The following is a 14,297-nucleotide window of genomic DNA, read 5'->3' as shown; positions in this document are numbered from 1 at the left end:
TTTTTTTTTTTTTTTGGACAAAGTACATTCAAACCCCAAAGTCTTAATGAAAGAGAAAACATCTAGATGCTACAACAGAGACAGTTAATTCAGACTTTCTATAGAATTCATCATCTAAACAACAGTTTTATTTACGAAGGAATAGTTTCTGTAATTCTCATTTAGAACTTTCTGTCACATTTCTCCCTGGAACACCCTTGGTTTCACTGTACTGCCTTCTTAATGTCTTTCTCTCCCTTTCTCTCTCGCTCTTTCTGTAGCCCTTCACCCCTTCCCACAACCCCCCCCCCCATTTCTTTCATTGGAATAACTCCCTTTCCAGCTTAAGTGGGAGCACAGTGAGATTTGTATGCAATTTATCAGTCCTTCTTCCCTGTTATAATATTTGGTTTTGCTTAACTGATTGATGTCCTCTGGGAACTAGGCATTCGTCTGATAAGGGAGGTTGGAGGGATTTTTTGTTTTGTTTTGGTCTTCCTTTTTAGTTTCTGCCTATCAAGTGGTCATAAAATGGATATAAAGTGGTAGTACAGCCCTAGGCACTGTTAGGCACCTCTTAGAAGAAATTAAGTTCAGGTGTGTGAAAGGTAGTTTTGCTTGTTTTTAATACAACCAGAAAACGTGGGAGGTGGGTGGGGAGAGGATGGATGCTATCTTTAGTGTGTGAGGAGGAACTATTGAAGCGCTTGATCTCCTTGTATCTCGGATCAACATCATTCTTTAAGATCATACGTTACTTCTGGATATTAAAGCCATAAGAAATTGGTTCATTTCATTTTACTCAAGAATTATTTTAACACTGTCTTATATGTTAACTATTGCAATTTAGAATTCCTTTGTATGGAAAAATCCTGTGCACAAGATAAAAATCAAAAGTTTTATTGCCCACATGTGTGGTTCTCTATTTTAATAACTGGGTGATCAAGATTATTGATTGGTATTGGCCGGGCGCAGTGGCTCAAGCCTGTAATCCCAGCACTTTGGGAGGCCGAGATGGGCGGATCACGAGGTCAAGAGATCGAGACCATCCTGGCTAACACGGTGAAACCCAGTCTCTACTAAAAAAAATACAAAAAACTAGCCAGGCGAGGTGGCAGGCGCCTGTAGTCCCAGCTACTCGGGAGGCTGAGGCTGGAGAATGGCGTAAACCTGGGAGGCGGAGCTTGCAGTGAGCTGAGATCCAGCCACTGCACTCCAGCCTGGGCGACAGAGCGAGACTCCATCTCAAAAAAAAAGAAAAGATTATTGGTATTATCCCATCTCTATTTATGATGACTTGTGGAAATCTTTTCTGATCTTAATATGAATAATGACTAAGCTAGTATATATATTTAATGTATTTTATCAATACATTTCCGTTTAGCTTTATTTTCTTAACAGGATCTATAGCTCAGATAAATTTATTGCAGAGAAATAATGAAAATTGGTCAGAATATTCTCGTCTCTGACTGGGAAATCATATTCCCACATGCATTTTTTTAAGGGTTCCTCTACATGTATTATAGTTGAGTTTGGATTCCAATATGCAATTTTGCATGTAGGTGCCTGATTGTCAAAAGAAAAAAACATAAAACATTTGCACCAAGTAAAGTGCATTGTTTGTGATGTAATTTTAATATGATTAACAATCTGCACAAAGCTTTTTTAAATGTGTAGTTCTGTATACAAGAAGTTATTCTGAGTACCCTAATTTTCAGATGGGTTGCTTAGATTAAAAAAAAAAAAAAAACTTATAACACAAAAGTGAGGGAGATTTGCATTTTATTGGTTGTCAAAAATAGTTGAAGGTATCTCATTATAAAAGAAGCAGAGGAAAATTCTTTGAACTTTCTCCCTGCCTCCTGTTGTCAGAATAGCTTCCATTTTCATCTTGGTGGGTTTTCACGCTCTCTGAACCATGCTAGGGCAGGACTGACCTTTCAAAGCTCGATGTGTGCCAATGTAGACTTTTCGGCTCTCATTTTCTGTTGTAACCAAGGCCTTGGGAACACTTTAGCTGTTTCTCATTTTTCTACTTGTTTATTTTTTTAATATGGGATCCAGGCTTAGGACAGGTGGCTGGCCTAAGTTTTCTGTTCCATGGACATGCAAGAAAAGAAGCTAGGGAGAATTTTAAACAGTTCAAATTTTTCATAAGTCTTTAACAACTCTTTCATCCTAGCTTTTCTTATTGCTGTTGGCAGTAGGGATAGATTTTTTCTTTTAATGTGGCAACAAGAACCTCAGGTTACTGACTTACGTTTTCAAGCAGAATCAGTCCAGTTATGTCTGGCACATAGTAGTACCATCAAAAATATTTTCCATGTTTCAGTGAACTGGTAAGGGACCTGCTATGGCCATCCCTTCAGAGTGCTGGTGCAGGTAAGCAGTAAGCCATGCAAGTAATAAAGGGTAAGAAGAAATCTGATACAGAACTCTTCAGGCTCTAGTAGTGGACAGATCACTTCATTTTATGAGAAAACCCTTGTTATCCTTTCTGCCTTTATAAAAGAAGCAAATTTCAGAAGACAATTTTATGTCTTTCCTAGAGGTTCTTTTAGGGGTCGGTGCTGCATAGACTGTTGGCTCATTTAACAAACATAATTTTTGGCAAGCTACTTTGGTGATCCTCATTAAGTTTCATATGCAAATGTGTTAGGTGCTTATGATTCTAGCTATCGAATATGCTCCTCATGCTCTCTGCCACAGGGTCCTTTGAATCTTGGCTTTTCTTATTTTCTCTGGACAATTGTTTTTGGACTTCTTTTGTTTATGTAGGTCTGACGATGGTAACTATTAAAAAACTTCTATAGGGTTCTTCTTTTATATAGTGTTACATTACTTTTAGCTACATGAATTCCTGATTTTTCTAAATCCATTTTGGCTTAAAGTAATCATGCTGGCCATTTTCAAGGCTTTCATTGCCGTAGTGGTATTGGGGGTGCTGGGTGATATGTGGGAAAACCACCTGTAGCTTCTAAATGTTAAAGGCATTGAAAAGCTTGTAGAATGATTGATAGACTGCTGCCTGTTAGACGAGCAATTTTTTAAATGCGGATTATATAATATTTAAAGACTTTGTTGCTTCACAGTAGAAGCTTTTTAAATGTTAATTTGGGTTTTGTTTTGTTGTTCTATGACTTCGCATAAAAGATTTTGGATCTAAAAGGCTTCAGTTCACTCGTTCCATTTGTCTTACGGGACTTGGAATATAATACTATACATTTATTTATAATCATAAAGGAGGATAAGGCCAATAACTCACAACTCATGAAACCAAGGGTAAATAATCCATAGCTTATTCTCCCACCATTGCCACAATATTTATAACACAAATAACAAACAACTAAAAACAAAGAGAAACCAGTTTGTTTTTGTTGACAAAATGTTTGATCAAAATTACAGTAAAGTTCAAATGGAGCTGCAAATCCTAGTGGTTTACAATGGTTTGATTTATTTTTTTAAACAGACCATGGATAATTAACCATAAAATATAACCTTCTCAGCACAAGTTACAGTGAATTACAGAAATGGGCAACAAGTCATTCATAACTGGTTGCAACTGGTTAGAGACCTTAAAGTAAAACGTGCAGGCAGTTACAAAAGCTACTTTCTTAGTGCACAATTCTATTTCCATTGCCAAAGGGAAACATCCTTTACTTTTTGTATACTACCACTAAGTCAGTATCCCAAAGTGAGGAATAAATGGGTTATTTTCTATGATTACCATGTTGTCATACATTTATTAAAATAAATACCTAGTACTTACCCATACTCTTTTTATTTCAGAATGTTTCATCATTACTAACAGGATATTCCTCATGATATTGCTGTCTGGTAAGTAACTCTCATTATCTGTAAATGGCAGTCCAAAATATTGAGGTGCAAAGAAGTCAAATATATTTCCATGAACCTCAGAAAATATGAGATCCAAAGGCTGTGGTGAGTCTTTGGGTCTAAACTTTAGCAATACTAAAGTTTCACAGAACATATTTTGACATTAGTAAAGGATAGATCTTTAATATCCTATTTGTTTATTTGTTCATTTGAAATACCAGCATTTAGAAGAATAAGAAACATGACCTCCCGAACCTATTATCACAGATTTTGGCAAATATTTTAGAATGACTCTGCTAAACAAGATGGAAGTACTCAAAGGACTTGTTTGGAAGACCCTCCATAGAGATACATTTCCAAAGGAGACTCCTGAGTGGACAGAAGGGGTGATAGGGTGAAGTTGAGCACTGATGTTTCCTGTGTGGAACACTGTTATGTTTTGAAAAAAAACCTCAAAACCCTCCAAACACATTTGGTGATTCTTTGAACTACCCATTAGTATTCTGTGGTATTCTGTACATTTGAAATGCATTGGCTTCATTTGGATCAATCTTAAGATCAGACATGATTGCTCTTGTACTTACCGACAAGCCTAAAGGGAAAATACCCTTTAGAGACATGAATATGACTATCCTCTTTTACCAGTTAAGTAAGAGGACCAAGACCAGGGCTACAGGTGAGCATAGGCTTGAAGATTTTTCTAGGTGTCTTTTAGTGAAAATTTGTAAAGTTTGTAAAGTTTCGAAAAGATTGGTATTGTGGCCTTCTAGAGTTCTTGATATTTCCATGACTGGGAGAAGAGTGCAGGTCAAGACTAGGGGTGTATGGATAAAGTATTATCCAATCAGAGCTTGAAACAGCTGACTTTACTAGAGGCTGACCTGCACTGAAATACACTGGCAAATATACTGGAGAGGGAGGAGGAGGAAAAGGGTGACTTGCCTGGCATCTAACTGTGTTCTGCCTGGCTCCATCTAGGCCTATTTAGTCATGAACATCATATTCATCCAAATCTTTAAAAGTTACACTCTTGACTTCGCTTTATATGAATGTGCATAAAATGAGGGAAATAATCTCTTGTGGTAATAAAGATAGTTTTCTAAAGAGACTTTCCATATCTATTGTGCATAATCCATAGTTATCACTGTGTTGTTGTTTCTGATTCTGTTGCACATCTATCTCTGTCTCTCTGAGCATATCTATCTCACCAGTGAAGGCCAGGAGCCTTCAGGATTGTAGCTCCACCTCCCTCCCCACTCCCATGCTTTACTTGCTATGCTACCCCAAAAGAAACTCATATTAGTGTAAGCCTCAGGAGCTCAAGGGAAAGTCTTATTTGGTAACTTTAATTTGTCGCTCCTTTTGCATTTATCACAAAATGATCTCATCACAAAAAGGCCTGAATTTCACACTTTTGCTGGCTTGCAAACAAGCTAGTTTCTTCCCTATTTCTATCCAACACAGAGAAAGCTCTTTATGTTTCTATGATCAGATAAAATCTGTATTGATGTTTCTTTTCCTGTGGGTGTATTTCCCTTCTAGGTATGAAGATTTAAGCTATCAGGGCAATGCTGTGTGTTTGCAGTTTCTCTGTTTCAATAAATGAAAAGCTCCTTGGGAAAGGACAACACATCTTTTCCACTAATGAATAAATATTTATTTTCATATTTAAAATGATACATGCTCATTAAAAAAAAAATAATTTAAAAAAACACATAGGATAAAATGAAGAAAAATTAAAGTAATTATTTCTATAATTTAAATCCAATCATTATAACCATTTGATATATTTCCTTAACTCTCATTTTCCCCTGGGATATATTTTTTTAAAACATGATGTTATCATACTTTTCATAAATTTTGTGTCCTTGCTTTCCAAATTTAGACCTATAGAAATATTAATTACATAGGCTGTTGTAAACATTAAATAAATATATAATATTTGCTGCAGAGGAATACGCTCATTTAACCTAATGCCCACAAAACTCATTATTATTATTATTATTATTATTTATTTTTTATATTCTCCATAATACCTTGCATAAACAGTAAATGAATCAGTCAGCAAATAATAAATGAATAAAAGTTCAAATCAGTATATGTTTTTAAATTTTTTATCATAAAAAATCTTAAATTCACGAATATAGACAAATTACTATAATGAACTCCAATGTACTCATCACCAGCTTGCACAATGATGGCCTGTTATTTTCTCACTATATCGCAATGTTATTTTGAAGCAAACCCCAGACATCGTAGCATTTAGTACATCATTATTTCAGATCCATCAGGATGTTTTTTACATGTTAATGTTAAAACAATTCAGTAAATAGTTCTTACTATTGTATATAGTAGTGTTTTTCTTCATAGTATCCTGACATCGTATTTTCTAACATGTAACAATTGATTGTACAATCTCATCAGTGAGTTCCCTAATATTCTTAGACACATCTTTAAGCCAGAGGGCAATTTGGTTGCCTAGAGAAATATTTCACAGATTTGGCTAGGTTTCTTGGGGGAACTATTTTCTTTTGGTCCTTTTTTTACTTGACTCAAATTTAGGATGATAATTTGCATGCCAGATCTATACAGCATTAATTATACTTATTATTGAGTTTAAGCGTGTGTTGAATACAATTCCTTACCTGCGGTGAAAGGAAAGCATAGTCTCCTGATCACTTAGAACTCCAGTCTGGCTGTAGCCAACCAATATCAGATAAATATGGCAAATCTACTTAAATCAAATGTAACACTGGCTTTAAAAGTTTATAATTTTTAATTAAGGTTATTGACAGACATGGAAAACATGTGATGGGTATGTGAGGCATTTAGAAATATGTAAAAGGGGGACTTGTATAATAAAATCTGAATCCTATTTTTAAACACCACGTTTGGGGGGAAAGAAATTATGCATTGTATGACAAAGAGTACTCTCTGTGCTTGTATTATTGCTCTAGTTTATTCTAAAAATATTTTAGAGAACCCTCTATGAGCCAGCTTTCCATAGCTAGCCTAGATCCTTTACATACAGAGTTCCACAGATGAGGAATGCTCTGTACAAATCAGGCTGTCTGTAGAGAACCTGTATCTGGAGACTTGGGCTGTTTCACTGTCTTCGAATTGTAGGTCAGTGACTATTCAGTAGTGATGTGTTGTCCAACAGGTGTATTACACTCATCAGAAATTCAGGCTATAACTATACAACATACTGCATCAGTATAAACTGAATTTATGTGTTACTCAGGTCTATTTAATCTTAGGAGCACATTTTCCATTGGCCTTGAAAGTGAGTAGCTTGAATATTGATGTGCCTAACACTTGGGGAAGAAAAAAAGTTTCTCCACCACACTAAATCTCTAGAAAAATATGAGGGTTTACAGTATGGACATATACAAAATATTTTCAGCCAAAACTGGTAGAGCAAAGCATATGGAAAAAAAAAGAGAGAGAAAGTCATAACATTAGCAATAAACTATCCCAAGCAAACAGAGAGCATATGTAAAATTTGTCAGATTAGATGGTATAAACAATACAAACTCTTTTTTTTTCCGCTTCTTTTTACCCTCTGAATCTTCTGATTATTTTGTCTCCTTTACTCTGAGCCTGTCATCATCATCATTAAAATATCAGAAAAGGTTAGAACTATATCGGTGGCTTGGCTAAGGCAGGTGTAACAAGAAAAGACCAGTAGGAACTAGCCACTATAGTATTTTAAAGCTACAACTCTTCTCCACTTCTTTCAGCATCCTGCTCTTACATGTGGTATTAAATTATGTGTCTCATATCACATAAACCTAGAATGTAAACTGCCTTTTAAAAAGAGCCATAAGTTTACCCATGGTTCTTTCTAGCTTATGTATTATATATTTCACCCAAGTGAACCATCAATGCCTCATCATTCTAATAGCTGTAATAACAATAATTATTATTAATGATAGCATTTGCTTCTTGGTATATGTACACGTACACCTTTTTCTCTTGCTTCAGGTTTCCTTATCCTTGGCCTCTTTGGCTATTGGTGCTAGTTCAATTGTTGTTACATTTGTGACCTCACATATCCTCAAGCTATAAAACATTTCTTAGAACAAACTAGTACAATATACCTTCCACCTCCTTCCCCCGAGTTAAGCTCAAAATTGTGGTTAGATGTTTCTGCTTATGTAAGGCAGGGAATCCTTTGCAAATAGCCCCATCAACCAAGATTTTCATTTTAGACCTAAGGATACCAATACATGTCACAAAAGCAAGATAAGTGATTTGTTCAGATCATCAGATCCCTATTTAATGAAGCTGACATATTTTCTGAATAAACTTTATTGGATGTATAACACAGGATCATGCACAACTGCCATAAGATGGGATTTATGGCATTACCATAATGAGATAACTTTGGTGATTCTGCTCTACCTAGGGTGGTGAGGGAAGAATAAAAACCCCACTCAAGACAAAAATATTCAAGAAAATGGTTCTGTAGTCAGCTCATTCCTTTCATGGTGGAAGTGTTAAAGAGAGAAATCTTCACTTTTTTCTTCCTCTTACCTAGAGAATACTTTGTTCTTACCTAGAGTCTGTGATATGAAGAATATGCTCTGTAGATGGTCTTATCTTATATGGATTGGTTCACGGGAGACTACGCTAGGCTCCATAGAGAACTGGTTCTGTATGTTCTGTCCCCCTCTATGAAAACATTCCTAACCGTACTGTTGATGTATACATTTTGGTCAAAAGTAATTTGCTTTCTGGGTATTTGATGGCCACTCTGTGAATCAACCTAATGTATTTGTGGTATGGAAATCTGTAACCTCTGAATACTAAGTTTAAAGACTCTTATAATTAATTATTGAAAGGCACTTTAGCCCTTAACTATTTCTCTCTTTGGAGAAACAAGTTGATTGGTTAATCATGTCTTTGTTTATTTTTATTGTTGTTGCTGTACACATTGCACATAAAACAGAAAAGAGGAAAGGCTGTTTGTAAGAGGTAATTACAATGGCAAAATTGTATTTTCTCTAACTGTTCTCATTTTCTCATGTCTGATTATATCAAGACCTGCACTCTAGAAGTGTGTTTCAGTTTTGCTAAGAAAATGATAGAGGAGAAGAATAAATTCATTTCTATAAAGTGATGTCAAACACAAATTGACACAATTACAAATTTGTTTTTTTTTCTTTTTTCAACTTTTATTTTAGATTCAGAGGGTACATGTGTAGGCTTGTTACTTGTGTATATTGTATGATGCTGAGGTTTGGGGTATGAATGATCCCATCACCCAAGTACTGAGCATGTACTGAACAGTTAGTTTTTTGTTGTTGTTGTTCTGTTGTTTTTTTGAGATGGAGTCTCACTTTGTCACCCAGGCTGGCTTGCAGTAGTGCAATCTTGGCTCACTGCAACCTTCGTCCCCTCGGTTCAAGTGATTCTTGTGCCTCAGCCTCCCAAGTAGCTGGGATTACAGACATGCGCCATTACACCCAGCTAATTTTTGTATTTTTAGTAGAAACAGGGTTTCACCATGTTGTCCAGGCTGGTCTCAAACTCCTGGCCTCAAGTAATCCACCTGCCTTGGCCTCCCAAACTGCTAGGATTACAGGTGTTAGCCACCACGCCCAACCACTGGGAAGACTTTTATTTCTGGTCCCATCTTTTGATAATAAGGATCCAGAGCCAAAGAAGAAACAGAAACTACTTTTAAGACCTTTGGAGATCCAAACCTAGTGGACTCTTAAGAGCCTGTATTATTTCTTGGATGACTTACCAGCCCTTTGTAGAATCAGAACTCTCACAATTTTCTTTAAATCAAATAAAACCCAAGGGGCTAAGTGGATCTTTAAAATTATTTCCAGGTCATTCTTTCAACAAGTATTTATTGGTTTATTTGTTATTATTTCAACAAACTATGTGACAGGCAAACGTGAACTCATTTTTTTTTTGTTTTTTTTTTGTTGTTGTTGTTGTTGTTTTGTTTTTACCTTTCAACTCCTTTTATTTATTTACCTATTTATTTTCCTTAAGCAAGTAAATCTCCTTATGGATTGTTAAGGGCCCTGTGCATATTTGCATGTAGCCAAAGATTCAGTCTCTTGCAGGAACTCTGGTTGTCAACTGGTGATCTTGCCTTTGTCTTTTCTCATAGTTCTGCCTGTGGCGCCTGTCACTAGCAGTCAAATAAGGACAATTTTACCATTCTTTCCTGCTGCTCTAATTTTTTTTTAGTGCCGGTACATGAATTTGTTATTCTTTATAATTCCCTTTGAAGTTGGAAATCCAAGGGGAATCTAAAACCGACCAGATGTTTCTGCTGCTGGAAAGGAAAGAGAGTAAGGATTAAGTTTAACAAAAACTTAGTCTCCAGGAAAAAAAAAAAAAAATCATTTCAGCTGGAAATCATCTTTAAATGCATTCATTTGCTACATATCTGTTAGTTAATTTACATTTACTGGTCCTTCGTAGGCAATATCCTCTATCAATGTACTCTGGGGAAAAATCATACATTTTGTGAACAAATAGACCCATGTTGTGGTTTGCTCAGGCCCATTTCCCTTATGGAGTTTTAGTTCTATTACTCTGCGTTATTTTTCTCACATGCCTTATACTGAAGTTATTCTGTTGCTCCTGTTATTGTTATTGTTGTTGTTGTTGTTGAAGGTTCACTATCAAATCACATGAAGTCTGGAGACCATTTCTGCAAACTGATCCAAGAGGGTGAGGTCAATACAGCCTGTGGTTAGGGAGGGAAGGAAGGAAGTTCTGCCAAACTGCTTAGCCTTTATGGAGAACTTCATTCTCGTTAGAGATATGTAGATCAAAACAAGAACAAGAGTGATGAAGACCTTCAGGGGGAATAAAGAGAAAGTCTTGTGGTTTTTCAAGGATTCAGATGACGTTGTAGACAGTGTGAATAAACAGGTTGGGAAATGAAAAATGATAGAGAAAGGTATATTAGAAAACAAAAGAGAAAGGGGCATATGTGAGACACATTTATAGGACCTCTCAGAATAGGTGCCCAAGGCTTCAGGCTCAATACACAAAGGCTTCGAAGAGCAATTAAAAAATAAAATTAGAGAAGAGTCTTAAAAATCAATCAGAATGTTTTGGCGGTTTGCTTAATACCTCACAAAAGCATTGGATTGAAGAGATGGATATTTTATTTGCTTGTTTCCTGCACAGCATCTCTCATACTATCCTCCTCAGTTGTTCTCTGGATTTCCTAGGCTTCCCTAGGTTTGCAGAAGGGCCGAAAATTCTGTAAATAACGGCTTCTCAGTCCTTACCTTGCTCAGTGGATTTAAACGTTTAGAAACGTTTCCTACACCTCACTGTCACAAGGGATGAATACTCACCACTTAGAGTTTCTATTACCCTACCATCTCTTATTTTTAAATAGAAAGTCTGAGTCCTCAGTAATTATATTAAGCTTCTTAAGCTGCACATATCAATTGCATATACCATTTTAAGCATTTTCAGTCTTTTAAAGAGAGAGTAGAGGAAAAGACAGAGAGAAATCACTTAGCAGCTGATTCACTTATTTTAAGCAGCTTTCTTCATTTTAAAATATAAAAAATTCAGGTTCTGGAACATTGGGTGATTTGAATGTTCTATAAAGATTTGAAAAAAAGTTTTTTTTTTTAAATTATATGTTCTACATTCAGGGACCTGGATTTTCAGTTTAGTCCTTAAAAAAACAGGTTTGTGAAGTAAAGAAGTTTTCAATCTAAACACTTTTCTTCTTCCTTTTCATTTATTTATTATTATTATTACTATTCTCTTTTGTCAAAGCATATGGTATGAAAAGCATTTATGTTGGTCTCACTACTGACAGAGCTTAACCTAATAATCCAAGACTTGGAACTTGGTATTTTAATAAAGGAAACACTGTTTGAGGTATTTTCCATTCAAACCAGCATCAAAAGTTTTTAATTAACACCATCAGAAATTAATGGACTGAATGAATGCAAGACACGGTTCCTACATACCCCTTTACTGGGAACAAGACAGCAAGTGGGATCCATTGTGTATGTTTGTATTTTATAATGTATTTTTATTTACTTATTGAAGCAGAGTCCCAGCTGCACGTTGCGTAGCAGAGCTACAAGAGTGAAACCTGCCGAGGGCTGCTTCACTCCAGCAGTTTCATTTTGCTCACTGATTGTTGTCCTGAGTTCTTTGTGATTGTAATTGGTTAGAAAGTTTGAAATTAGCAAGTCCTTGTCAGCTCATGAAAGCTTTGAAATCATGAGGCTTGATACAGCTATCAAGCCTGCTGATGCCTAATCACTTTTCGGGCTAAGAACCTCCAGTGCGGTGAACATTCTCAGTCCCCAGGCTTTACCTCAATCACCAATTCACCACCCTCTGGAGCTCCTTGTCTTGGATGGTGGCTTTGTTTGGGGCCCTTTCTTTTCCATCACTGAAGCCTATACCGGGATGAACAGATTTTGGACTGACTAATGGGGATGGGGGTTGTTAGGAAATGAGAGCAAATGGGAAAACAGAATGATGTAGGGGATCAAGGGAATAGGGAGGAAGGAAAAGGGGTAGAAAGAGCATAAAAGAAAAAGGAAGCGGAATATAAGATGGAAAGAGCTTTGTAAATATTGACATTTAGATTCTGTGCAACTGGATTTGATATCTCAGGATAGAACTCACTGATAGAACCTAAATGGTCCCCAGGGCTCTTTATTTTTTCAGACCTTTTTTTTAAAAGCTTGCCCACTCATTGTCAAAGGGAAGACATGTGTGTTCATATAACCTACTTACCCTGCCACCACCCCATTTGTGAGGACCAGGAATACAATATTTTCCTTTATACATTATGTTAGAGGAATGAGGGGTTTATCAATTCCTCTCCTGTAACAATAAAAGTATCCATTGTTTATCCTTATGCTCGGAGTCCCCAAACCAATTTTCTCCGGAAAACTCTTTCACAGCTTGGTACATTTTTAAATAACCCCACCTTCATCCTTGTAGCAAAGAAGGAGCTGCTCAGGCAGGGTGAACTAAAGTAGATAGATATTGTCAGCAATGATGAAATGTTTCCAAATGCTTAAAGGTCTTAATAACTTTCTGTATATCTAACTCATTTATGTTCAAAGACCTCAAGCTTCATACATTTAGGTGCAACTCTTAACCTTTTCCAATTTCTCCTATACTTTAATAAAACAAAAGTAAATGCAAACCAGATACAAAACAACAACACAAATCTTAATGCCATGAATTCAGAATGTCAGAAAAATTTTCAATAGGCCCCATTATGGCAAAACGCTGCAAAAATGCGTCAGCATGTTGGGAAAAGCTCCCTAAAGTCGTTCAACCATTTCTTCCCTGAAATATGGGAAGATGAATATATATTAGACTCCTAGAAGAAAATAATTGGTGAATGAGTGTCAGGATTTTCATAAGCACTGCTAAAAATCTGATCTTGCCATCATAACAAGAGAATCAGTTAAGCCTATTAACAACACGTCATTTTTCTTAGGTGGACAGTGTAGGATTTACTGTCCCAAAGTTTGACTTCATGCAGGAGTTAGAGGAGACACTTTGTTTGGAATATCATTTAGTAAAGAAGATGCAGCCTAACCTTCCCCAGACCATACATTAAAGGATGCAATATCAGACTACACAGTATATTATATACCCCCCCCCCCCCCCACCCCAAGTCTTTACAGGCTTCTGTAGCAGATATGTCTGTCAAAATCCTGTCATGGTCCCTCAGAGATGTCAGGCAGTACTGCCATGGTCCCTTCAGCTGCACCTGAAGCCGTCCTCTGCTAACCTGGACTCCCACCTCAAGTATGCTTTTCCTTCTGCCCCAGGACCTTTTCCAATGCTGGAAGATCTCAAAAAGTCTAGGATGGGGAGAGTGGGGCTTACAGAAGTCGAACTTAATGCCCTGGGGAACCTCTCAACTAAAGGAGGAATAGAACCGGAAAAAGAGATGTTCCAGCCTCTATTTCTTTATAATGTCTACCTCTGTAGCCATTCTGTACAAATCTCAGAGATCCTGGCCATTCCTTGTTATTGTCTTGCCCTCTGAGATTACCTTCTAAGTTACTGCCTGTACCCAAGCCTTTGGAGAGAACCTTAAATGAGTCAGGTACTCAGGTTGGTTTGTTTGTATTAATCAATTTGCAGCAACTTCTTCTCTACTGTTGACTGCCCCCCATGATTTATTGTCCATTCACAGCCTGATTCCCAAAGCTAGATAGAAGCCCAATTGCTCACCTCAATATATTATTAAAACATGAAGGGAGAGACATTGTTTTATTCACTTGTGGCCTCCTGAATCTAGCACAGCCCAGAAACATAGCTGGTGCTTAATTGATGTTTGTTGAATGAACTAATAAATGCATAGTTTACACCAATAAGTTTTGCCAATAATAAGAGATATTAGGTTTGTTTCAATTAAGTGTGAAGTGTGTTACAATAAATGTTACTAATAAATTTCTGAAAAAAATATATATATATATATATTTATTTATATA

At 36.4% G+C, this 14,297-nt stretch overlaps 1 protein-coding gene across 2 annotated transcripts in view; it reads left to right on the top strand.

Annotated features, from left to right (window-relative positions):
- ZBTB20 (zinc finger and BTB domain containing 20) overlaps window positions 1–14,297 on the top strand; it is an 804,541-nt gene that overhangs the window by 423,971 nt on the left and 366,273 nt on the right. For both annotated transcript variants that reach the window (XM_017855966.1, XM_017855967.1), the window contains one exon: window positions 3,769–3,816. The gene's annotated coding sequence lies outside the window, so the exon portion shown is untranslated. The remainder of the gene's footprint in view (window positions 1–3,768; window positions 3,817–14,297) is intronic.

This window comes from Rhinopithecus bieti, unplaced genomic scaffold (assembly GCF_001698545.2).
Source record: "Rhinopithecus bieti isolate Rb0 unplaced genomic scaffold, ASM169854v2 scaffold_41114, whole genome shotgun sequence".
In the NCBI taxonomy this organism is placed as follows: domain Eukaryota; kingdom Metazoa; phylum Chordata; class Mammalia; order Primates; family Cercopithecidae; genus Rhinopithecus; species Rhinopithecus bieti.
Note: the sequence above shows the minus strand (reverse complement) of the source record. Positions and strands in the feature narration are given on the sequence as shown.